General features: G+C 35.0%; 1 long non-coding RNA gene across 1 annotated transcript; it reads left to right on the top strand.

Annotated features, from left to right (window-relative positions):
* Window positions 1-786: 786 nt before the first annotated feature.
* Window positions 787-27122, top strand: LOC105862404 (uncharacterized). Its single transcript, XR_012913634.1, has 3 exons — window positions 787-919; window positions 20151-20237; window positions 26767-27122. It is a non-coding gene; the product is annotated as an uncharacterized LOC105862404 (long non-coding RNA).
* The last annotated feature ends 551 nt before the right edge of the window (window positions 27123-27673 follow it).

Raw genomic sequence — 27673 nt, 5'->3', positions numbered from 1 at the left:
GTATGATCATCTCTTAAAAGTCCTCCTTCTCAACACATTTGCACTGGGGATTGAGTTTCTAACACATAAATTTGTGGGGGACACTTCAACCTATTTCAGACTCCAAGGGAAGTTTCAAGAAAAAGTGTTCAAATCCAAGTAAGGTTAAAAGGAGGCTAAGGGAGTTTGATATAGTGTAATCAGTGTCTGCTAGAACATCTTTTAAAATAGAACATTTTATCAGTCAACAGTAGTTATAGTCCATCTCATATAATAAAAGGAGGAAGATCAATATTTATATTTATAAAGATCACACAGAAATTAAAAATATATGGTCTCAGTATAAAAATTGAGAATATGTGTTTTACAAAGTTTTCCATTTTAAATTATATATTCTGGGAAAATTTTCTGGTTAATTCACTTCTTATACTTTTGGTCATTCTGAATACTGATGGAATAACAATTATCAAGTGCTATATAGTCAATAAATAAATGTTATATTTTTTAAAAATATTGTGGGACTATTATATATGGGGAATAACAACAACAAATACAACAAATTCTAGTTCCTGCAACAGCATCCATTATAGTGGTAGAGGCAAAAAATACAAATAAATAGAGTTATAAATACATTATCAGGTTGTAAAAAGTGTTATAAAGAAAATACCAACAGGATAAGGGGACAGCCAATGAAAAGAGTGTGAGTTATTTTAGGTAGTGAAGTCACAGAAGGTTATTATGATCAAATTACTTCACCTTAGAGACCTCAATGAATTGAGAGAATTAACTTTAAAAATATCCAGAAGAGAAATATTTCAGACAGAGGATACACCAAATGCAAGTTCTCAGAGCCTCAAGCCAGTTTATTGTACTTAGAAAACAATGAAGTTCAATGGCTAAAAGAGTGAGGAAACGAATGTTGGAAAATGCAATTGGAGAGGTAACTAAGGCCAGACCATGTAGGCTTTTGTAGGTCAAGGTAAGGTGTGTGTGTGTGTGTGTGTGTGTATGTGTTTGTGTGTGTTGTTATTGCTGTTTTTACTTATATTTTTAATTCAGTGATAAGCCATTGGAAGATCATGAGGCCGGCATGGTGGCTTGTATCTGTAATCCCAGCACTTTGGGAGGCCAAGGCATAAGGTTCACTTGAGGCCAGTAGTTCAAGACCAGCCTGGTCAACACAGTGAGACCCCACTTTACAAAAATAAAAAAAAAAAAAAAAAACTCAGCTGGACATGGTGGTACATGCCTATATACCCAGTGACTTGGGAGGCTGAAGCAGGAAGATCTCTTGAGCCCAGGAGTTTGAGGTTGCAGTGAGCTATGATCATGCCACGGCACTCGAGCCTGGGTGACAGAGTGAGATCCTGTCTCAAGAAAAAAAAATTATGAACACAGGAGTATCATTAACTAATTCTAGGTATGAATCAAGTAACAAGAACTGAACTTAGCCTCTCATTTTAAACAGCTAGAAAACTGTATATAATGTATGAAACAAATGCTTTCACACATTGACAATAGGTAGCACGAATGCAATCCCTGAAAGAAAAGAAAAATGAGGTGAACTCTATAATTGCCCTCAACTTCTTGTTTGTATGTAATATCTAGATGATAGTCACAGAGAGAGAGAACACAAACAGAGCCTCACAGTCTCATTGAATTCAGTAGAAGACTAGAGTTCATCAAACTCTCACTCTTTGCCAATGATATGATATTATATCTAGAAAACCCCAAGGATTCATCCAAGAGACTCCTAGAATTGATAACGGAATTCAATAAAGTCTCAGGTTACAAAATGAATACACACAAATCAGATGCATTCATATACACCAATAACAGTCAAGCCAAAACTCAAATCAAAAATGCAATACCTTTTACAATAGCCTCAAAGAAAATTAAATATCTAGGAATATATTTCATGAAAGATGTGAAAAACATATACAGGGAGAACTATGAAACACTAAGAAAATAAATTATAGAAGATGTAAACAGATGGAAAAATATGCCTTGCTCATGGATTGGTAGGATCAATATTGTTAAAATGTCCATACTACCAAAAGTGACCTACAGAATTAATGCAATCTCTATCAAAGTACCATCATCATTCTTTACAGATCTAGAAAAAAAATAATTCTACACTTTGTATGAAACAAGAGAAGACCTCATATAGTCAAAGCAATCTTAAGTAAAAAGAACAAACTGGGAGGTATCAGTCTACCAGACTTCAAGCTGTACTACAAGGCTATAATAACTAAAACAACATTGTATTGACACAAGAACAGAGACATAGACCTTTGGAATAGAACTGAGAATCCAGAGATGAAACCATCCACATATGTTAATCTAATCTTTGATAAAGCAGACAAAAATATACACTGGGGAAAAGAATCTCTTTTGAATAAATGGTGCTGGGAAAACTGGATAGCTACATTCAGAAGAATGAAACTGGATCCCCACCTCTCACCTCTCACAAAAATCAATTCAAGATGGATAACGGACTTAAACCTAAGGCATGAAACCTTAAGAATTCTAGAAGATGATGTTGGGATGACCCTTTCAGACATCAACCTAGGCAAAGAATTTTTGAAGAAGACCCCCAAAGCAATCATTGCAACGACAAAAAGAAATAAATGGGATCGGATCAAATTAAAAAGCTTTTGCACAGCAAAGGAAACTATCATTAGAGTGAATAGTCAGACTACAGAATGGGAGAAAATATTTGCTTTCTACACATCTGATAAAGGGCTGATAACAAGAATCTACCTAGAACTTAAAAAATCAATAAGAAAAAAATCAAACAACCCCATCAATAAATGGGCAAAGGAAATGAATAGACACGTTTCATAAGAAGACAGAATAGTGGCCAGCAAAAATATTTTTTAAAAAATGCTCAACATCTCTAATTATTAGAGAAATGCAAATCAAAACGACAATGAGACATCACCTAACCCCAGTGAGATGAGTCTCTATCAAAAAATACTCAAACAACAAATGCTGGTGAGGATGTGGAGAGATAGGAACACTCTAGCACTGCTGGTGGGACTGCAAACTAGTGCAACTTCTGTGGAAAAGAATTTGGAGGTACCTCAAAAAGCTAAAAAATAGAAATACCATTCTATCCAGCAATAGCACTATTAGGCATCTACCTAAAAGAGCAAAAGATAGTCTATAATAAAGACATCTGCACCCAAATGTTTATGGCAGCACAATTCACTATTGCAAGGATGTGGAAACAACCCAAGTCCCTGTCAATTCATGAGTGGGTTATTAAAATTTGGTATGTGTGTACAATGGAATATTACTCAATTATAAGAAATGACAGTGATCTAGCACTTCTTATATTTTCCTGGATTGAGCTTGAGCCCATTATCTGAAGTGAGGTATCATAAGATCAGAAAAACAGGCTCCACTGTACTCCCCATCAAATTAGTACTGACTGATTAAAACTATGGTGCTCACATGTTAGTAATATTCTCCAGAGATTCGGGGGTTGGGAGGTAAACTCACAACTAAAGGACACGGTGAGCCTTGCAGAGGGGAAGGGCATATCTCTAACCCTCGCTTGGGTGAGGAAAAGACATAAAATGTAAACAAAATGTACTCTCATAATACCCTATAATAAAAAAACACTAAATAAATAAACTAAAACACTAAACAAATAAACACTAAAAAAACACTAAATAAAGCAGGAATTGTGAAAAAAAAAGACTAGATTTCAGGGGTTAGGTGACTGAAATTAGCAGGGCAGAGCTCTAGAAAGAAAGAATTATGCAGAAACACAGCTTCAGAAATCTACATAACAGATTCTTTAAGTCTTTGCTGAATACTTGGCTATATGTACATACAATAAAATTTTACAATTCTAGTCCAACATTACCATAAACTTATAAGACAAAAAAAATTGAAAATTCACACAAAGCAAGGAGTTGTTTAATGGCTAACCAGCCAGACAGTATACAATCCTTCGTGATCAGCCAGACCATTTGGTAGAAACTTCAGAGGAGTCTTATTTTAGAAGCATGGCTTAATTATCCCTGGCAAAGTCTACTCCAGATACACACTACAAAAACTTAAAACACACCTCAAAGTTATATAGCCAAAGTAACTTAATTGCCAAAATTAACTGCCAAAATAGAAGCATAAGATATATAAGGTCCAGTCTCCAATGAAAATATTTAATACATGCCAAGAATCAAGAAAAGATAGACTATAACCCAGAAAAAATAAAAGCATTCAATAGAAATAAACACAGAAATGACAGAAACAATGGCAGAGAAAGATGTTAAGATAACTATTATAACTATGAAGTGGTATTTAATTAAAAACATGAAGATAGGAGAGAAATTTATGATACTAAAACATGAAACCTTTGTAGATTAAAAAATAATATCTAAAATTAAGACATTACTGAATCAGATAAATAGCAGATTAGATATTGCACAATGAAAATATCAGTAAACTTGGAAACATAGCAATAGAATCAAACCAAAATATAAAAAGGAGAAAACAAATGTCTGGAAAAATTTAAGAAAGATTTTGTGACCCATGGAATATAGTATACATATATTGTATATATGTATACAATATACATGTACATATATACATGTATACATATATACATATATACATGTACTATATATTTTATATATATATATATATATATATATATATATATATAAAACTTGGTCTAGGAGAAGGCATAAAAAATATTTGAAAATATAGTAAGCTGAAATACTCCAAATTTGATAGAAATTATAAGCCCATAGATCCAAAAACTCATGTTCAGTAATGTCATGTAAACAATAGGGGATGGAAGTGGGGGAATAATATTAGATTGAGAGACTTTTCTTACTGCCAAACCACACTGTAGTTTTATTTACTTGTAAGAGCATATCACTATATTAAATAATTGTTTATTTATTTTCAGCCTCCTCTGAAAAGTATGATAGAGAATACATCTGTCTTGCCCACTACTTTATCTATTGCCTAGCATACACTGAGTACTGAACAAATGCATGTATAAAAGGAAAGGCTAAAGAGGAAAAAGACTTTCAAAACTGAGTTTCAGAAAATGCCTTAAACTTTTTCTCATTTATTGGCCATGGGTCATTTGTATTCTGTTTTTAATCTGTATAAATTAGTTTCCTTACAGGGAGTTAAAATGCTATCTGAATTGCTCTTTGGGAAATAATAATGTGAGATGAAATTGAGATGGCATTTGGCCAGTACTCCCTCTCTTGAGTTCTTCTATGGAGATGTATATACAAGGATGAAGCAAAGCAGAGTAAAACTTTATTACTGGCTGACATTTTGTCCCCGTAGCCCTGTGAAGAACACTAGTGATATAGGCTGTAATAGTTGGAGAAATAATTTTTTAATCTTCTTTGATGGCCTATGTAAACCAGAATAAAGAAGGTTAAAGGTTGGTTTTTGTCAATTTTCACCCCAGAGAGCAGACACAATTCTCAAGTCTTTGCATTGCAGAGAAAGAGAAAAGAATGGCCAAGATTACAACAGGTTAGAAAGGAATGATCAAAAGAAAACAACGTGTTTTATTTTCTAGAATCACAGACCATAATTCCTATCTCCTTGCGTAACTGCCATTTTGAAAGGAAGAAACAGTTTCTTAAAAGAGGGTAACTGCACCCTTACAAACAAACTAACAAAAAGATATCTAGGTTTTCTTCTTCCTGTTGAAGCAATCTTTAAATAGTGGAGAGATTGGTGAGATATGATGAAAGTTAACAATTTCATGCATCTCTCTTTCTTATGGGATAGGGAAAGTAAAACAATGGCCAATGATAGGGGGAAGAATGGCTGGAACTTCTCTTGGAGAAGACAACAACTTTGTTCAATGTTTTCTTTTTTAATTATAAGATCACAAATGGGCATAAAGACAGTAAGAGATAATTATTAGTATTACTAGTATGGGATCAAGCCCTCATGAAAGAGGCTCTTTCTAGTTATATGAATAAAGTGAGAGATTGAACATATACACAGGCAATGGCCAGACCACATATAACAGTCGATCTCTGACTCACAATCTCTGCAGCACCATTCCAGAAAGCCAAATGATAACCTCTTTTCATTCAACCCAGAATGTAAAGAAGTTAGTTCTAAGTTCCCACTCCCCTATTTCTGCCTCTGCTATCAACACAGGACCAATTGGAGAAAGCTAAATAGGCTCCCTAAATTATTTGTAGATGTTTCACCTGTAGTGAGTTCACTTCCAGCCTCTCCATGTCAACAACTTCCAATCAAAGAATCCCAAAGCTTTCTTAGTTTTCACTACAAAGCTCTCCCACACACCTGCCTGTCTTTGAGGTTCTGTCAAACTCAAATGATGGCAGCTGACTCTGTGACTATCTACTAAGCGCTGAATAAATAACCAGGCGTCCTCAAACTATGGCCTGCGGGCTACATGCAGGTGTTTTTGCCTGTTTGTTTTTTTACTTCAAAATAAGATATGTGCAGTGTGCTTAGGAATTTGTTCATAGTTTTTTTAAAACTATAGTCCGGCCCTCCAATGGTCTGAGGGACAGTGAACTGGCGCCCTGTTTAAAAAAGTTGAGGATCCCCGAAATAACTTTTGTCTTCATTTGGGTGGTCTTCATTTATTTCCACAAAAGAGAGGCCAAAATTGGAAACACTTGGCCTTAACTCTCAAGCACAATGAAGAGACATAAATTGCTGTAACAGCATTCTATTTCCTAAAACACAGTATTTCTTACCTCATTGGTAAGAATCATCGATATCTTGAAAATCCCTTAGATCTTCATTAAACTTGAATCATACTATGTAATCTTTAACTCTTGAATCATGGTAGGCTTAAAATCAAATAAATACATAAAAATAATTGTTCATATTATTACTAATAAATGGCAAGAGGAGAGAACTCTATTGGTTTGCTTGATGGGTTTCCAATTTTTGTCTTTGTTTGGTAGGGTTTTATCACCCCAAGATGAGGGAAGAGGAAATTATGTAGAGGCTGATACAGGAGATTCTCCCACGCATTTTTAGTCTGACTATCATCAGCTTCTCAATGAGCAACGTTCTATAAAAGGTTCAGGAAAGAAAAAAAAAATCCCCGTTCCTTGAAACTTCTACCTCCTATCTCAGTAGCTCCATGAGCTTTAACCCCTTCAAATTCTCCCCTTGATGTCACTTTGGCAATGAATTTATAGATATTCAATTGCATTCAAAGTGATAAAGGGACAGAAGTGCAGCATCATATCCTGTGACAGGAGCAATTTTAAGACAATCAAACTGTCCAGATGGACAAAATGGGCCTCCTCTTAGCACAGAGCTAGAAACGATGCTAAATGTTTTATTCACATCAGCTGATTAATCCTCACAATAATCAATCTAGAAAGTGGTGCTCTTTTCATTCAAATGTGGATTACAATGAGAATGGGGAAGGTTTAGTGACTTCTTATCTATAAGCCATGAAAGAGTAGAAGAGCTGATATTTGAAACTATCTCCTTAACCCCAAAGACTGTATTTTTAATCAACCACTTTATAAATACTAAATATATTAAAATATTCTTGGAACAAGGCATGTTTCAGGGACATAGGCAACACAGTACACATCCTTTTTCCAAATTTGGAGAATGATCTCAGCTTATTATTCTTTAAAGTCTTCTTCCTGGGTATTGGGAGCACAGTTGAGGAGATAGGAACCTGATAACCAAGCTTCAATTTTGGCTTAACATAGTCTTGATTCTTTTCTGATTCAATGGGAAATTAAGTCAATCTGATCTTCTCACTAAAATAGTAACACGGATTGGGAAAACTATATTACTTCAAATGTTTTGAAAAGTCAAGGACCAGCTATTTAGCACAGACTTCCTAGGAAACAGAGCCTGAGGCAAAGCTTCAGGTAAAAGAGAGCCCGGGTTATATCCTTAGGGCAGCAAGAGTGAGGTGAAAATCAGTCAGTTGGGGAAGGCATGAAAGCAGAAATAAAGTGGCATGTTACTGAACTGACTACATCAGAAAAACTTCAGGAAGTGGGAATCATTGGGACTCAGAAATGTCTATTGAAAGGAGTAAGAGACATTTATCTTCCTGCACTTTCTCAGCCTTTGTAACTCATTAGTCCAAGTTTTCCCCTCCGAGAATTTAACAACCCCAAACTTCCAGTATCCCACAAACTGACCTCTCCAGAAGGTAGATTGGAGGGAGGGGGAACTGAGAGAACATGAGAAAGTATGCCATGAAATCTGTATTCAATATTCTGCCAATTCTCTCTTTCCTAGTGAGCAATGTATGTATTTAATAAATGAGATTTGTCATTTATAAAATAATCCACAAAGGGTAGAATATATTTTAACAAACGATATCTCAAAGTAATCCATCCTATAGACTTTAGCCATCTACTAGTTTATGTAATAAATCCCATCAATTCACTCAGCATCTCCTTATTGTCAGGCTCTGTTCTAGGATCTAGGATTACAGCAGGGAACAAAATAGACAAAAGTTCCTGTTATGCTAGAGCTCAAACTACTAAGATAATAGTTAAATACTCTCAGCCAATGTAAATCTTATGAGGAAAATAAGACAGTGAAATGTGCAGAAAAGGGAGTTTAGATGGGCAATTTAGATGGGTTTTAATCAAGTCCTTAATAACAGAGAGCTAAGCTAAATTGAAGGGGTGGGCAGAAATGAATAGCTTTTTTAAGGGGGAGCAAACCACAAGAGTGAAGATCCAATAGTGGGGGTATGTTTAGTGTATTTGAAGAAAAAATTAATAGAATGTCCTTTTTAAGATTCTCTATTTCCCATTCTTTTTTACTAGTTGAAATCTGGAGTTGAAGTTTATGTGGAAAATGACATTTACAGATAAATTTCTAAGAATGTAGGGATGAAGGTGGTAAAGTGCAGAATCCTTTGTTTCCTCTAAAAGGATGGCTGTGATGGAAATGCAGCAGAAATCTTGAAAACATATACATGGCTCCTAGAAGATAAATTATACGAGGGTATACCTTGATCAGCCATGAGGTGTAGCTAATTTTTACTTCAGAAGTTTTAGTGCATGAAAAATGATACTTTCATGAAAAAAGAAGAAAATTTTGTCCTTGGTCACATGAATAGATTTCTGACACAAAATTGTCCTTGTACCTAAAGGGTAAAACTTTGAAGCATAAGTCTTGTTCAATATTTAAGCCAAAGGCCAAGCTGACTACATTTCTTTAAACATGAATTTTAAATTCAAAGGATAAATGCAAATCAAATACACCCACAGATGAATGCCTTTGAGTTACTTTATTTCCTGCTGGGGAATTTTGTGTCTTGTTTTGCAAGATGTTTATTGATTCTCATATGACATCTAGAAGGGAAGATAGAGGTGGATGAAGAGAATGAGAAATGTAACTGAGTTGCTTACATGATTTAGTGATAGATAAGTATGTTCTATATATAAAACTGACACTTTGTTACAGTGATAATACTAAGTGCTGGTGAAGATGAGGTATATTTGGTACTGTCATTCACTGATGCAATAAGCATAATGTTTCTCAAAATCAATGTATATCAAAAGTTTTCATAAATTAGTATTTCACCTAGTAGTAGTAACACCACATTTACTAGGACTAACTTTTAGAAAACTTAAATTTGTAGAAATAATTTTTCTCCATATGTTAATGATAAATTATAACAAAGTTTTTAAAAATCAAAACAAGGAAATATAAATGTCCAAAGAATCATAAATTTAAATAAATTATGATATAGACAAGGGTGGACAATTAGCAAGGATTAATATCTTTTGTCAATAAAATTGGTTTTGACATGAAAAAATACAAAACAATGTTAAGGAGGAAAACTGGAAGCAATACCATATTGTATTTGAGATCTTTACATGTTCACCAAATTTCCTGCTCCCTCTTTCACAGAATGAAGTTGTCATTGATAAATGACTGTTGAACGAAGTATCATGTAGACGGGTCTTTGAGACCTTTTACTGTGAAGAGAAGATGAAGAGAGTTGTGTTCCATTCCCAGCCAAGGCTTTTTGAAAGAAGTAATAGGTTTCCTCCACGTTTGTTTTAGTTTTTACTCATGTCTTGTATGGAAGCAAACAATTATAATGCCCATGGTGGACATGCAAGATGAAAGGAACCTGAGTCCCTGCATCATCCCACAGAATAGGTCTCCCAGAGACAAGGAATAGTCACACTTGTATGCAAAACAGAAATGAGCCTCTGTTGTGTTTGAATCTTTTCGTGCTTTGAGGCTGTTTCAGCAGCTAGTGTTACCCTAACTAGTCCAGAAATCTACTATCTATAGTGAAAGAAAAGCACTGAGAAGGTGACACTGCTTCTTTCTAGGTGGCAAATTTTTAAGTAATTTCTAATGAATTTTATAAGATTTATATAAATTAATGTATTTTATAATTTCTACTACAAAATATTTTCATTTATTTCCTAAGCATAAATATAATTTTTGTGTTACAGTTGAAATGTAATGATATGTTTATTTGTGTAGACATGTATACACACATATGTGCATGTGTTTGTGTGTATATATGTATACACACATACACATGATCTTAAGTGTGTAGTTTTATGGATTTTGAAAAATGTATACACTCATTTAACCTATTTAGCCATGCATCTTTCCCTGTGCTTCTTTCCTGCGAATATTCTCTCCCTGAGGCAATCATTGTTCTGTTTCTGTCACTATTGGATTAGATTTTCCTATTTTTGAAATTTATATTAAATACAAATGGAATCTTTACATATCCTCAACATTTTTTTATTTTTAAAAAATATTTTATTTTGAAATTTATATATATATATGCATGTGGTGCAAAGAGTTTGCAAACATTTTTCTACATACTGTATAACCTATAGTTTACATGCTGTATAACTAACAAACATTGCTTATTGAGAACATTTCTGTTGACCATATAATTATGAATTTGAATGCTTATATTTTCAGTCTAACTCAAAATGAAAAATAAGTAGTTCATTACATTACCTTAAGTGATGGTGAAGTAAAATATTTTTAACTCTATTATAACTATTTTTTCATTTATATAGAGTATTCCATAAATATTTTTTCCTACTGTTGAACTGATTCAAAGTATGGATTTTGGGTCTTCCCTATGGTAGGCAGTTCCACATAAAATTCATTTCTGACTATAATTTAATACAAGCTAAGTTACTATCATATTTGTTCTGGAACATAACCTCTTTCATTATAAGGAAACTTAGTCTTAAAAAGAAAAAATTATAGGAGAACAAGATTTCTGTAAGGATGGTCCAAGTTATTCCTTATAGTTATAAATTTATTTTTTATATTCTATATTATATCATATTATTTTATTTGTCTTATTATTATGTCCAAAAAATGTGTGTCTAATCTGAGAGTTGGTGGGAGAAAACTGGGGATTACATGATGAGACATAGAAGATTCCGTTTTTGGTAATAGTCAATACTTAGTTTTGTTTAATATATTTGCATTTGCATCAGTACCCAAGCAGAAAGAAACAGACTGTCTTTATGAACTATGCTAAGAACTTCAATGCCCAATAAATACACATCAAGAACTAACTTAAAATACACTACTGGAAAATAACTTTGTCATCAACCTAGCAATTTCCAATTTTTTGGCTGCCCCCGTCACCCCTGTCCTCCCATGGCTCCATTCAAATGACCATAGGAGAGCAAGAATATTAGTCTAACTCAGATTCCAATAGGAGGGAGTACTTGTCCTAAACTTGGCCCAAATCTCTTCCTGGAGAGTTTGGCATTAAGATTAAGAGATTGTAGTCTTGTCTTTCTGTTCTCTTGAGGGAAGGAAATGTAAAACAGAAAATGTAATGGCCATACATGTGCTACCATGAGACCTTAGAAACAACAAATGTAAGTTCCTACGGAGAAGCAAAAATAAAACCAATATGTAAAAAGAGGAGATACACTTTTTTGCTGGTGTCCAAGTCTCTGATTTCAATTCACTCTTAGGACCTAGTTTTAGTCCTGTCTTAAGATCCTAGCCAAATTATCATACTCTTATAATAAAATACCTTTTACTTATATAAGAACAAGTAGGTAGATTTTGCTTGCCACCAATGGTCTACATTAAAACTCTATTGTATTTTCAACCTTATGTTCTCACTAAATATTTGTATTACATATAAATTATCTTATAATCAACTTATAATTAAAATTTAAGAGTATTTACTGACTATTATTTGATTAACTTATAATCAAAATTTAAGAGTATTTACTGACTGAGACTTGACAGTAATTATAGTGATGAAAATATTTTAGTTGGACATGTGACCTGTTTGGATACCTCTTGAGTTCATACTCATTTTATGATTTAGCCATGAATCATATTGTGCATTTCAGTGTAATATACTAAATAATAACAAGTAAGTACACTAAAGGAACACTGACTCTTATTGACCTTGGCTTAGTTAAAAGTAAATTTCGAGTCATTTCCAAAGGAGGGCTACCTTATTGTGGTTAGATTTTCAATAGAATTCTTTGTCCACCATAAATAGTTTTTTTTTCCCTATAGAAAATATTTTGGTGATGAAGTGATCCTAAAAGTTTATGGAACCTGGTGAACAGTGTCTTTGTTAAAGTAGACAACTGTTAGAAATAGCACTTTCCAATGCGTGCCCACTTCTATGTAAATAATATCACTGAACCTTTAAGGTTTAGCAAGTTCTTTAGCTAAAAGTATAGTCAATTTTTTGCTTTGATTCTGCCTGAAGTATCTCAGAGTACTGAAAACTAATTTATGCCTTAAACTAATGTAAAGAATAAAAATCATCTGCTTTCCAAAAAAGCACTTGAGTGCAACTTGAAACATCCAATAAAAATTATCACAAACATCAGATGTTATTCTATTTTATACATTGCAGAGAACATGACAATAACATATAAGGTTAATATTGCACTTTTGGTAAAATTTACTCTAAAATATTACCCATTCTTACATGAAAATACTTTTTTGAGCAACATTGAACAAAGCCAGATTGTGATATTTACAAATATTTATCTCTCTTTCTTGTCATTGCTTTTGCACAATGTTCATTGAAATCCATTCAAAGTTGTGCTAATTATGTAGCTTGAGTGAAGTAAAATTAAATATTTAGATTAAATATTAAATATTTAATTAAAAAAAGTAAATCTTATTTGTTGAACAAATGATATTTTAAATATGTTTGACTATATGTAGCTTCCATCTATATCTTTTCTCTCCATCCTCACTCCTGCAATTCGCCCTTTAACCTTCCAACACTAATTACTAATGACTGCCTTATTACTAAATCCAATGAAAAATTTCAAGTTTTCTCTTGACCCATCAGCAGAATTTGATATAGCTGCTTTTTCCTCATTAGTGAATCTCATCACTTGGCTCCTGGAAAGCCAAATACTCTTAGTGTTTCTTTCACTTCATTGTTGCCCCTTCTCTGTCTTTGATGGTTCCTATTTTTATTCTCAACCTCGTGGTATTGAAATACACAAGGCTCAATCCTTGGTTATCTTCTTTTTTATCCACACTCCCTGGATGAGCTCATCTAGTATATTGCTTTAAAATTCCACATAAATCTAAAATCGCTCGTTTTTCTTCCATCAAAGGCTCCTCTCCTAAACTCTCTGTTCATGTATCGAACTGCCAATATTACCATTTGAATGCCTAATGGACATGGAAGATTCACTATATCCTATACTGGACTGCAGTTTTCCCCAAATCTGCCCCACCTACAGCCTTACTCATCACAGTGATGGAAATCATCTGTCTTAGTTGTCCAGGTTGTCAAAGTTGTCAGAATCAAATTAGAGTCATTAATGTTGACTAAACCCTGACAAATAGAATGAGGAAAGGCCATAAAAGGAGGGTTCTAATGCTTGTGTGGCCCATAACAGAAACTATTGCAAAAGACTGTGAAACCCACAACCTTTGCACAAAGGCGATCGCAACCTTACACAAGTAGTACTTCTCCAGGGACATCTGCCCAACAACTGCTCAACCTCTGGCTGGTGTCACCCTTGTTATTTATCTTTGTAGGCAAGGATAATTGTTTCAAAACAATTAGGTAATCTTCCTTGTTTTTTTTCCTTTAAAAACCTCTGTCTTCTTTTATCTCCCTGAATGGAGACACAGCTTTGCTATGGCATGTGTATTTCCACTGCAATGCTTTATTTCTAAGTATCTTTCCTTTTAGAGAGCCTCTCTCTTTGTTATTTAGGTTGACAAGATCAAAATGCTGAAATTATTTTTGTCTCATCTCTTTTTCTCATACTATATGCAATACAGCAAATCATGTTAACTCTATCTTCAAAATCTACCCAGAGTTTGACCACTTCTCAGCATACTTGCATTTAAGTACAAATCATAAAGCAAATTGTTCTCATTTAACAGAGATGTTGTGCAAGAGGTGGACATATTTTTAGGAAGCTTCTCACTGGTCATATCTAGTCATTAATTAAAATTTTAAAATGTTTGAATCCCACTGCTAGTTAGCTGTGCCATTTTAACAAAGCTATTTAGTAGCACTAAGCCTTGAAGGAATTTTTGCGAGAGTGTAGTCCTATCTCTAAGGTTTTATCTCTTAAGAATCATAGCTCCAAAATATCAAGGAAGGGGACAGGGAGAGGCTGAAGACTAAAATGTCCAATATAAATCTTTTCTAGTACAACTCACTCAAGGTTAACTTTTGTGTTGTTTGCAGAATATACTCCATATGCTCAACTGTGTTATGCTGCTAGCTCTGTACTTCTCTACCAAAGCAAAATGTAAACTGAGAGATGAATTTAATGTTTCAAGTCTGGGTTTCAAACAGGAAAACAGTGGAAGAGCTGGCTTGGAGAGAATATGATAACTTTAATGTGGAATATTGTATACTAGAGACACATGGAGAAAGCAAAATGAGCTCGCTCATATAGTTACAAATATAATCAAGAGTTCAGCAGAAGGCAGGGACTACAATATATAGCTAAAATCACAGAAGATGATGATATCTTTTAGGAGAGAGAGCAGAAATAAGAAGACCCAAGAAAACAAGGCAGTGCAGCCAAAAATCTTTTCCTAAACTTTGGCCTCAGCTTTTGTAGCTCTCTGGTTTCAGCCAGGACAAGAATATTACTCTTTTGAATTTGTACTCTTGTCCAAGGAAACATGTTATGTTTTAAAAGCTTTTCCTGGCAAGTAAAAGAAGGTCTTCTGTTGATTACTTTAATGTAATTAAAGGAAAAATCCACCTGTGATTCACTAAAATGTTGTTCATGGTATTCAGGACATCAAACTGCCTTCTAAAAGATGCACTTCTTAATAAAATCATTTAAATAATTCAGTGGCCTAGCTTATTTGGATAATCTGCAGCACAGACCCAGAATTTCACTCTGCAACAAGCAGAGGGCAGGCAGAATGCCACAGGGAATCTGCTGGAAGGCCATTTGTAGCATGACATTACAAAGAACACAGAAGCTGTGAAGTCAGAGACCTGGATTTGAATTCTACCACTTCCACAGTTTTTGCCTTGGTATTTCTCTTCTTCTGTGAAATGCACACCTTCCTTGCAGTAGTTTTGTAAGCATTAAATGAGATCAATTGCCATGAAACTAAAGCAACTGCCACAGTTGTAGACTGATGTCAGTCACCAAGGACTGTTTGCCTTCTTGGCCAATATTTGTACTAGGGAGTATAAGATAGATTGTTGTGCTCGGGGAACATAGGTGTGGAGCTGTGATGAAATTATTTTTAGGAAAACATACAATGCCCTACATAGACAGCACAAAATGATTTTTAGCACTGATTGCCTTTTTTTTTTTTTTTTTTTTAGAAACTTGTCTCAAATGTTTCCTCTTCTTTTTCTATAAACACAAGAATAACCCAGAAAGACAGCTTGAATGTAGTTCATAAAAATGTGAGACATGTTTTCAAGAATATAAAAGCATTCGTATTATGGTCTCTGAAGATCTAATATTTTTACCTGATGATCTTGAAATGAAAGTGAACCTATTATTGGTTGATAGCATTACTTTTCTCATAACATGATCTTAGGAATATAAAACTAGATTGAACTGACAACCTTATTTTAAAGGTACTTTAGTTTAAATATGTAAATGTCTGAAATTTTATTATGCACATTCATTGCACAGGCACATGTAGTGTTTTTTATGAACTTGCTTTTGTATTAAATATGAGTATAAATGAAAAAAGATACTCAAATACAATATTACTGTAAAAACCATATGATTATAAAAATATTGTAACTTTTGAGAGGTTTCTAACTTCAATCAAGAGAACACAATATGATCAATATGGAAACACTTGTTAAAGAAGGTAAAATCTATTAAGCAGCAGTGCTCTGATTCTAACAATTCAGACTTAATGAAACATTTAGAATATGCTATTACTGATACTGTTCATTTAAATATGCTATTACTGATATTGTTTCATTAGGTATACAATTTCTTGCTCAGTGTTTTCATGCCTAAGTGACCTCTAAATTGGTCTGCTGCAAATCACTGCTAATAGATTCACAACAATCTGCACCACTCAACCGTATACAGAGACTAAATGACACAGAGGAGAGGTTCAGATTTCTCAGGAGAGAGATGAATCCTCAAAACCAAAATATGCTTTTTTTTTTCCTGCTCTGGTATTATACTTACTCTCTTTTTCCTTCACCTTTTACTTCTCTCTTCTCTTTCCCCTTACACCTCCCTGTCTCTCCTGCCCTCTATTTTCTCTTCCCTTCCAGTATCCCCTACCAGTTTTCTCATACACTTCCCGACTGGGAGTATGACTGAGCAGAATCCTAGAGTGGCATGTTTTGCTTTCTAGACTAACAGAACTTGTTGTTCAAAACTGTATTTATAGAAATATGAGAGGTAGAATTCCTCTGACTGCTCTATTCCACATGACAATCATATCAGTAAAGCAGAAGCCAATACCACAGGTATCATTAGAAAGTAAAATGGGGCATGGATTCTAAGTTAGATAACATCTGTTCAAATCCTGAATCTCACTGTCTGTATGGCCTGGAGTAAGTTATGTAAGTAAGTTAAGTAAAACACACCTTTGCAGTGTGTCTTGGTCCATTCAGGCTGCTATAACAATACCAAAAACTAGGTGGCTTATAAATAGCAAACATTTATTTCTCACAGTTCTGGAATCTGGGAAGTCCCAAAATGAAGGTACCAGAAGATTCACTGTCTGGTAAGGGCACATTTCCTGGTTCATAGATGGCTCCTTCTATCTGGATCCTCATATGGTGGGAAGGACCTAGCTAAATCTCTGCAATTTATAAGAGTGTTAATCTCAATCATGAAGGAGCCTTCATGATCTAATCATTTCTGAAGGGCCACCCCCAACTCCATACCATCACCTTCAAGTTTAGGATTTCAACATATGAGTTTTAGGGGAGAGGACAAACATTCAGACCACAGAACAATGCTTTTGCTTTTCACACAGATTAATTTACTCAGTTATTCAATAAATATTTCTTGTTTGCATACTCTGACTACACATTGCTCATTGGGCTGGTAATACAACCATAAACAAACTAGACAAAACCTTTGACCCATTAGAACCTATAGTCTGTTTTAAAGGGGCAGATCACAAACAAATATAGAAAAATGTGAGGTAATGAAAAATATAATAAAGATAATACATATGAAATGCTTAGCAGCACAATTAAAATGTAGTAGGTGCTCAATAAGTATTCACTCATTCAAGGTAATTTCCACATAAGTTTACCTGGTGGGAAAGCAGTGTCCATCATAAAAGGAACACAGCAGTCACTAATCGTAGTTCTGGGCTGAAAGCACAAAGGCAAATGCCTGCCTTGCAGCAAGGGAGGATGAGCCTTCTGCCTGGAATATAGTGCATTTCTTCTCTCCTCTATGAACTATGTGCCCTCAAGCCCCTAAAAGGTGAAAATAAAGGCCATTTTGTTCTGCCCATAAAATAACGTGTTCAATGTCAGAGAAGAAAGTTATTATTTTATCTTGACAAGGTCACTAATAAAAAGAATATATAAGGATCTATTGATTTTTTGCAGTGGGTTTTTTTTTTATTATTTTGTTTTCCTTGAAGTTTTATATTTACCATGCCCAAATAAAAGGGGATTTATTTTGGATTCTAACAAGTTCTATCAAGGAGTCATTTCAAAGTTTCCTTTGAAAATAAGTGCATGGCAATGAGATGACCTGTGTGGTTCCATAATTGCAAACTAGCTTCAGGAAAGGGGAGCAAAGCCCAGTGAGGCCTGGGAATGTCTCTCCTATAAATAGACAGTAAAAGAGCAGCTTAGAGACATGAGAGGGAACAGCAGGGGACAGTGATACAGGAAAACACCCAATTAAAAGTCAGAGGCTCCTGTTCTATAGACCACTTGGCATTTATGCATATGTAATTAAGCAACAAAGCAATGTGAGACTTGATATTTGGGAAGTTGCCCTGCCTGTCCTTTCACAGTTCACCTCCAGCAACTTCAGAGAAATGACACCATTAAGAGAGGAGCACTGCATCTCCTCCCTGATATGCACTTACACTTAATTTGTCATTGGGGCCATCATCCCCAAGAATAGCAGTGTTTGGGCTCTTTCATGCTGAATTGGCAATGCCACTGAGTTACTCCATGAGGGAAGTCCAATTCATTCCTCTAATTTATGCCTTTTAAAGCTCTCTGCTTACCGTAATCAATCTAATGGACCATTTATGACACAATAATACCTATTCGTTTGGGCTGCCTCTGCCAGATTTATCAAATCATTTGGAGAGTTTAGTATAGTATAATTTTAGTCCTCTAGAGTAAAGCACGTCATGCCACTACTGACTGCAGATTGCTTTGGGGATAAAGAGTATATACATTATTTTACAAATACTATATAGCTATGTCTGTGTATGTGTTTAAGTACTCATCATATATTGCCTTCGGTTAGGAACAGAAAATAGTTGCAGTAATTTGCTACAGGCTGAAGATATTTGTAAACCATGATTATAAATTTAATGCGTGCTGCAGGAGTCAAAGCTTATTTGTGCTGAAGGCTAAAAGAGACCTTAGGGCATCACTACTTAGGAGTTATGGGATTGCAGATAACCATGGCTGGCTCCAATTTTGTTTTACAAAGTTTGTAGGCATAGCTCCCCTCCTTTTCCCCTGCCATATTTGTCTGGATTGTTCCCAGAAAAGACAAGAATCCTTGATGTACCAAATACTTTCTTTGTGATGTTGAGTGAAATTATAGCAAAATAAGGTTAGTCTGAGAATGAAATAAGATTAAGTATAAAAGGGGTGTCTAGCACATGGAAAAGTGATCAACAACTAAAGGATGTGTTTGAGGACAAGTAAGAAAGCCAGTATGTCTGGAATACAGTGAGTCCAGGAGAGTATGAAGCAGGAAGTCAGAGAAACACCATTCTCTATGTCTATGCAGTTTATAGCCTAGTAACTGACATATAGTGGTTACCGATTGGATAGTTTGTGGAAGGAATGAAAGAAGACCGGAAGGAGGAAGAAAGGAAGTGAATTTGGTTATTACTACCATGGTTTCAGGTTGAGAACTGGTATATTTCCTTTCTAGGCTCGTGCCATTTTGTTTTATCCACTGTCCACACTCTTATCTTAATGGGCATGAGAAGAGAAAGGGGTTTTTGTTTGTTTCCTTGTGTATTTTCGCTTCTAAGATAAAGTGGCATGTTTTGAATTAGCACAATCTTGTCTTTATACAGATTAGGTCCCAGTTCCATTTCTGGCGCTTTCTAGTTAGGCGACCTTAGGCAGGTTACTTTCTTGAGTTTTGTTTTCCTTCTCTAAAATTGGAATAATAATGCCTGCACCTGTGGGGATTAGATGAGAGTCCTGGGTAGTATGAACACATGCATCCTCAAAGGAGGCAGGCACATGGTGACGTGGAGCATTTCTCTGGCACACAGACACACATGCACACTCCACTGGAGTCTTCCTTTTGTACTGCTCCTCATTTCTTGCTCAGATGCTCCAAACCTCCTGTGTTACTCACAAATGGTCAGTAGCAGGGTGCATTGGTCTCAAGCTTTCCTTCTTCTATACATTCTTACAGAATCCCAGTTGTGTTTGAATTTTCACAGGGCACTGATCTTTGGATTCGGCTGGATTTTCTACGTCCACTGGGGTTACACCATCAACATAAATTCAATAACACTTTTTGTCTTATATTCTGTAGGGGTATTGGAATCTGCACAGATGTCTGTCGCTTGATGAACCAAGCCAGTCCGTTCCTGAAGGACTTTTGCTCTGAAGCAGGATCCTGGTAAGGAGCAGAAAATAATCCCATCATATCCCCCAAAAGGACCATGGACACATTTTTTAAAGTCCTGTGGCGTTTCTGCTAAATCTTTCAGCATGTTTTCCATCCATAGAGCATATCTGCCTAACTTTATCTGTCATACAAATACTATTTCTGTGCCTTTTTCTCCTGCTTCTTGGTCCTGAAAACATAACTAGTGCTCATTTTTAACTATCCTGGTAATGTGAAGAAGGCAGTTGGGAGACATCTGCTTATTTGAGATGAAACCACGAGTGCCTTAAAAAGTGTACCTAGAAATTACTCGAAGTAGTTGTTTGAAAGGCAGCTTCATGGTCCCCATGACCTACATACTGATTCAGAATCCAAGATTTTTGGGTCAAGAGCACAGCAGTTTAGTGAAATTTCCATGTGACTTTTATGCAGTTAGAATTCTACTTGTAGGAAATTAATCTGAATAACTCAGGACACATGTAGATAACACACAGTTTGCCTCTTTTCTGAGTCAAACCATTGCCAGTGCAGTATGAAGAACAACAGTGATATTCCTTGAGTGCTATTGTGCACCTAGTTTTCTGCCAGGCTCTTGCCGTGCATTATCTCATTTACTCTTCATAGCAAAGCTATGAGAAAAGTTTTGTTATTCTCATTTTCCAGATAAGTCAATAGAGTCTCTGAGAAATTAAGCCAGTAAGACATCATCACATACTGGTAGGTGGTAGAACGCACTTCTGTCTACTTCAAAGCTAAAACGGTGACTCTTAAATGACTTCAGTCTCATTTCTCTTAACAAATCCTCACACACTGTCCTTTAAAAGTACTTCCTTGGTTATTCATCCAATTTACACTCATGAAACTGAGTTGTTTTCATTAGTTACAAACTTCTATGACTTATATTTCTGATTATTACTGACAATATGCTTTTCCTACAGTGCCTCAGTGGTTAAATCCACATATTACTATCTGCATGGCCTTTTAATAGAAGGTGTTCATTTTCACAATCAGTTTCATGTACACTTTTTGTTTCTTGGCCAAGCTGCAGATTAATTATGATGCCCATGTTTATGTTCTTATGGGTGCCATACTAAAATAATTTTTAAGTTAGTTATTAGAAATACTAGATGATATAACAATGGTTGTTCTTTTTTAACTTTATAAATAATTTCCTAGTTTAAAATGCCTAAGTTCTAATTCAAGAACAGAAATTAATATTTGGCATGAAGTTGAGGGCAATTTATGGAAGCTAACAGTGACAAAATGTGATTTTTTTATAGAATACACCTGGTATTATTTTAGGAAGTCAACAAATACACTTTAAAACAAAAAATAAACACTGTCACACAACTCCTGTAATAAATAGGCTGCTGTATTTAGAAAACTATAGTAGTCCACCCTTATCCATGGGGAATATGTTCCAGGTCCCCCAGGATTGCCTGAAACCACGGATAGTCCCAAGCTTTCTCTCTGTATGTATACCATGTTTTTCCTATGCAAACATATCTATGATAAATTTTAATTTATAAATAAGGCACAGTAAGAGATTAACAGCAATAACTAATAATGAAATAGAATAATTATAGCAATATGCCAGCATCACTACTCTTGCACTATGGGGCCATTATTAAGTAAGATAAGGGCTACATGAACACAGCACTGCTATATGGAGATAGCTTTGAGGTGACCAGTGGGTAGGGGATATCTACAGCATGAATGCACTGGACAGAGAGATGATTCATATCCTAGGCAGAATGGAGAGGGACCATGCAAGATTTTATCACACTACTCAGAACAGCACCCAATTTAAAACTTATGAATGAATTGTTTACTTCTGGAATTCAACCTTTAATATTTGTACCATCAGTAACCAGAGCCATGGAAGAGAAGCCACAGATAAGGCAAGAGGAGGACTATTGTACTGGATTTAGTATTCAGTATTCTAAGTCTGACTTGTTTAAGTTCAAGTCATTTAAATTGTGGTATAACCCTCATCCATGCATGATGTAAGGCCTAAAATTAGGTCCACTTTCTTTTTCTCTCTTTTTTTTTTTTGAGCAGAGTCTCTGTTGCCCTGGGTTGAGCACAGTGCCATTGTTGTAGCTCACTGCAACCTCAAACTCCTGGGTTCAAGCTATCCTCCTGCCTTAGCCTCCTGAGTAGCTGGGACTACAGCCATGCACCAGCACACCTGGCTAATTTTTCTATTTTTAGTAGATATGAGGTATCATTCTTGCATTATCATGTGTTGCTTTGACATTTGGTGAAATCACAAGGGACTCCAATGGCCTAACCACAAGTTCCCCTGCCCACTCTGCTTCTATAGATAAGGTCCCCTCGCCAAACAATCCTATTTCCAAAGGATCAAGTGCAGTCCCAGAGTAATAAATTTTCTTTTGCCAGCCCATGGAATTATTCAAATAAGGCAATTAATTACATCCTTCCTACAAAAACTAGACAGCACCTCATCCTTTTGACACTACAAAGCCTGTCTCCCATAGCTCCTGGTTGTTCACTCTGTTCCCTTGTGCAACCTTCATGTGGCTCTGCATGGCATGCAGCATCATTTGCCTGCAGGCTGTGAGTGCATGTAACTAATAAGCTAATGATTTCATCTGTCCAGTGTTGGGTGTCATGTGTCCAGTCATCTGTGTATCCCTAGGTAGGGAATCCCTTCCTTGCCAATGGAGTAAACAGAAGGTGATTAAAACACCACGCCATTCTTTTCCCTTTTCATGTTCAGAATCTGCAACTTTTATGAATCTAGCTGAGATCTTCATCGTAAAGAAATTAATAGGGAATATCCATACTTTGAGAGGAGAGTCTATATGTCAAACTTATATTCTTAGCCAATAAGCATATGGTGAGAAGCTCAGTCATCCAGATTAACAGGGAATGCGCAGAGTACTCTTGACATGGAGAGTTTGGGGAGGAATCACATGCCATTCTGGGCATTCTGATGATATTGCTCTTAAGGAGTAATTTCTTGAGATCTTTACAACTGCTGCCTTTAGAGAAAGCATCTGATAAGTTTCATATTACTGCAGAATTATGCAAAGTACATGATAGACACAGTTGTAAGAACACAATGTACTTCAAAATTTACTCAAAAATTACTGCACAAAATTAAAAAGAAAGTTAAAGTCACCTATAGACTATGTAAAATTATATATTTTAATAAAAGGAAATTCTATTCTTCCACTTCAAAATCACAACTCCAAGAATTAGATGTGCAGCCTTCTTGTTTTTCTCACACTTTTATAAACATAATTAAATGTACATGTATATGCATTTGCATTATTTTGTTTTACAAAACTAGGATCTTTCAATGTTCATAGCTCTGGAACTTCTTTGTTTTTATTTTTTTAATCCACAATGTTTATATTTTAAGGTCAATATACACTTATAACTCATTCTTTATTTTCACTAATTATTATTACATTATTTTGGTGAACAGCAATTTAACCTCTTCCCTGCTATAATGGAATATGCAGCTCATTCTTAGTATTTGACTATTATAAACAACATCCACAGAAATTGTATCCAGATTATGGTTTGAGTCCCAGATCTATCACTTACTAGGTATCTTATCTTGGGCAATTTATTATAGAATGTACTAAGTGTAGATTTATGTACATAATCTCACTTTATCCTTACAACAACCCTGAAAAGTTAATCTATTCTCTATTTTATATATGAAATAAAAATGAGATCATAAAAACTAAGTATAATAAAAAGCAAGTTGTTGTAAGGTACAAACTTTATATTTCCATCATGAAAAAATAATTTGAGTCTAATCACAATTTCATAGTATACATACATTAATAATCAAAATATTAAATAATTCTGTGTTAATCAAGGCCCAGTCAGAAGATAGAAATCACACTAGTTATTTGAGCAGGAAATAAATTATTATAAAGCAGCCTTAACTGGTAAAACTTGTTAATTACTAAAAGAGATAAAAAAGCATTTTAAGAAATAAAGACTACACAATAGGGAGAAGCTACTGCCTACAGGGATGAGGGAGAGGTAATTGAGGAGAGAACAAGGGCAAGTGGGCGAGTCCTTCCCCCCACTGCTGAGATTCTGATGCTGGATACAGCTCTCTGGAAAATGGAAAGGATTTTTATTGGCATGACTTAGGGCATAGCTTATTCCGAGGAAGTCACCAATTGAGGTGTCAGCGAACTGAAGCTAGTCCAAAAATGCAGCCTAAGAAACTTATTGAAGAGTGAGTTCCGCTGGGCATCCTGCACACCACTGGCAGCCACAAGAGGAAGAAAAATGTACACAGGAATTAGGGAGAAAAGCCCTTAGCTCTGCTATGCTTTCCCACATCCCTCCAGCACCCTCTATCGACAAAGCCCCAAATTCCTCCACTTGAAGTAAAGAGAAATATTTACTTTTTTTTTAGCTGAGATAATAAATCAAGGCAAAGAAGAGTGGATTTGAAGCTGAGAGGCAATATAATAACTTGTACACATGTTTTCACTTATTACCTAAAATCACATGATGTAGTACTAGTAGGGCATGCACCATATGGGGAAACACTGGTGTGGAACATTGAGTTTTAAGTACAGTTTCCCCTCTGTTATCACATATCATCCTTACATGCTATATGCAGGTGGAGAGTGTTGATGGCCTAGACTTAACTCCATTTTATAGATTAGGAAACCAAGGCAGAAGATAAATCATTACCCATGATCATTTATTTAGTTACAAGACACAACAGAACTATTCTCTCCTGATATCCAGTTTGGCTTCTTGCCACATATTTTACTTTCTGAAGTAGTGAACTATAACAAGCATGTTTCTCAGTTCTTTCAAAGAATCACCATTTTCAAAGTGTTCAGTAACTTACTAATTTTATTTTATTTCAAATTAGAGAATGGTAACTATGCACTGAATTGGAATGTATTGCAATACTTAGATTTGAATAGATCATGACAAGGATCTCATTTGCCTGGGAATAATCCTAAACTGGGATTTTTGAGATTTCAATTTTAACCATGCATTTTCCAATTTTGGCATGTGACCTAAAACAAGTCACCTTTCTCTGAGTCTCAGTTTTTTTCATCTGTTAAAAATGAGGAGCATTTTTTTTATTTATCTGCAAGCTTTCTTATAATTCTATTATTTTGGAGGTAGGAATAATGATTAGAGTTTGGCAATATACCTTGGGATATGCAGAATTTCATTGCCAATCACTCTACTCACTTCTTTGAAACTATATAAACCTCAACTTTTACAGGATTAAATCTAAGCATCTGAGTGTGATATGCTAAGCTTTCTAAGACCCAGTCCCTAGTTTTTATTCCATCATCATATTCCACCATTATTCATATCCTGGACTACTTTAGGTACTCTACAGCTTCCATTTCTCTGGGTTTCTGTGCATATCCTTGCACTAAAATGCTCTACCTTCACTTCTTCACTATTACTTATTCTTCATCATATAACTCAGAGTCCATCTCCTCTAAGAAGAATTATGTGAACTCCTCAGCTGGGCTGTGTCTTTATTTTATGCTCTGTCACAATGCAGTGCTAGTCTCATAGTACTAAGCATTTGTTAGTGAGTAGATGAGAATTATCCATTTAAATGACCTCCTCAAAAGCAGGAAGGCAATAATAATATTCATATCTGTACCATGTGATATTAAAAATGAACTGAATACTGCCAATTTTCTACTATTTGGCTGTTCATACCTTTTTTCCTTCACACTACTTTAAGGAAGGTTTTTCCAACATTATTTGTATAGATATGCTCTGAAAGGTCTGTGTTAATGTTTGACCAGGCGTTACCCAATCTGGATGTCAAATGATTTATTTTGAAGTGAATTTCAGTATCCTTGGCCAACATCTCTGCATTTGTGGATGTAGGTGTTAATAGCACTATAATATCAAAGTGTCATTTCTGATATGGAAATGCTTCACTTCAGCCACAAATGAATATTGTCAAAGGCGATTAACGGTGTCACCTTAATAGTTGAGACCACTCTCTGTGCCTGCCCTTGCAGGGGTGCTCACCTAGAAGAAATGCTGTTTTATAAAGGAATGAAAAGGTAAAGAGGCAATCTAGGAAAGGAAAGAGTAAAGCAGACCATTAGCCCAATGAATGTGCAGGTCATGGTTTTTAAGTTGAGTTGAGGTTCAGCAGTTTGGCATTTCTGATACTGTTTAACTACCTAGAAATTGAATTAGAGCCAGTGCTTTTTCCTTAGTGACCCAGGAATTTCTCAAGTGAGAAAAAAAATTGGAGAAACAAAAACAGAAGGCCACTTTCAAATCTTTTCATGTTAAATGCAGTCCAAAATGGTTATTCCATATATTATTTGTATTAATCAAATACACTGATGTGTATAAAGCTTAAGGTACATGTGATGTAATTAGTTAGAATATATATTTTTGTAGCCACAATCCCCTCTCCATAGCTCAAGAGCAAATCTCACATTTAACCCTTAATAATCCAAGTTTTATGATTTTAAGGTACTCATTCCTTGACAATAATTGAAATATCTAAACTTTACTGGCTTCTACTTAGGGCAAAGCTTCTGACTCATCTGTCTCAGGCCACTGAAGGGACTTGGAATACTCTAGTCTTCTTCTGGCTACTAAGATCAAAGACGGTGGTTTGGACAAACACAAAGGTTTGAGAGGCACCCAGAATCTCCGGCTGGACTGATTTGTGAGGTTAATCTACTACATAAGGACAGTCTGTGAAGATTGAGAGAGGTGGCTATTTTATCTAATGTACAGAAACCAATACAAAGTGTCAAGGTAAATGAATAAACAGGAAAATAATCTCCAAACAAAAGAACATGTAAATCTCCAGAAAAGAATCTTAATAATATTAATAAAATGAAGACAAGTAATTTACCCAACAGAGAATTAAGAAAAAAAAAATGGCCATAAAGATTTTCACTGCGGTCAGGAGACCATTGTATAAACAAAGTAAGAATTCAAACAAATAGTTAGAAGATATAAAAAAAAAATACCAGACAGAAATCATAAAGCTAAAGAATACACTAAATGAACTAAAAAAATCAATAGAGAGGTTCAACAGTAGACTACATTCAACAGAAGAAAGGATCAGTGAATTCAAAGACAGATTATTAGAAATCATCCAGTCAGAGGAGCAAAAATAAAACGGAATTTTAAAAAGGGAAGGCTGTTTAAGGGACTTAAGGGACCTCATCAGGACTAATAAATGCATTATAGAAGTTTCAGAAAAAGGTAAAAAAGAGAATGGGGAAGAAAGTTTATTCAAAGAAATATAGACATACCTCAGAAATATATGGTGGGTTCGATTCCAGAGGCCAGCAATGAAGTCAACATCACAATAAAGTGAGTCACATGACATTTTTGTTTTCCCTATGTATTTAAAAGTTATTTTTACATAATATCATTAAATGTGTAATTTATTAAATGTGTAATAGCATTATATCTAA

The sequence above is a fragment of the Microcebus murinus genome, chromosome 20 (assembly GCF_040939455.1).
Source record: "Microcebus murinus isolate Inina chromosome 20, M.murinus_Inina_mat1.0, whole genome shotgun sequence".
Taxonomy (NCBI): domain Eukaryota; kingdom Metazoa; phylum Chordata; class Mammalia; order Primates; family Cheirogaleidae; genus Microcebus; species Microcebus murinus.
This window is presented reverse-complemented; position numbering and strand designations above follow the sequence as displayed.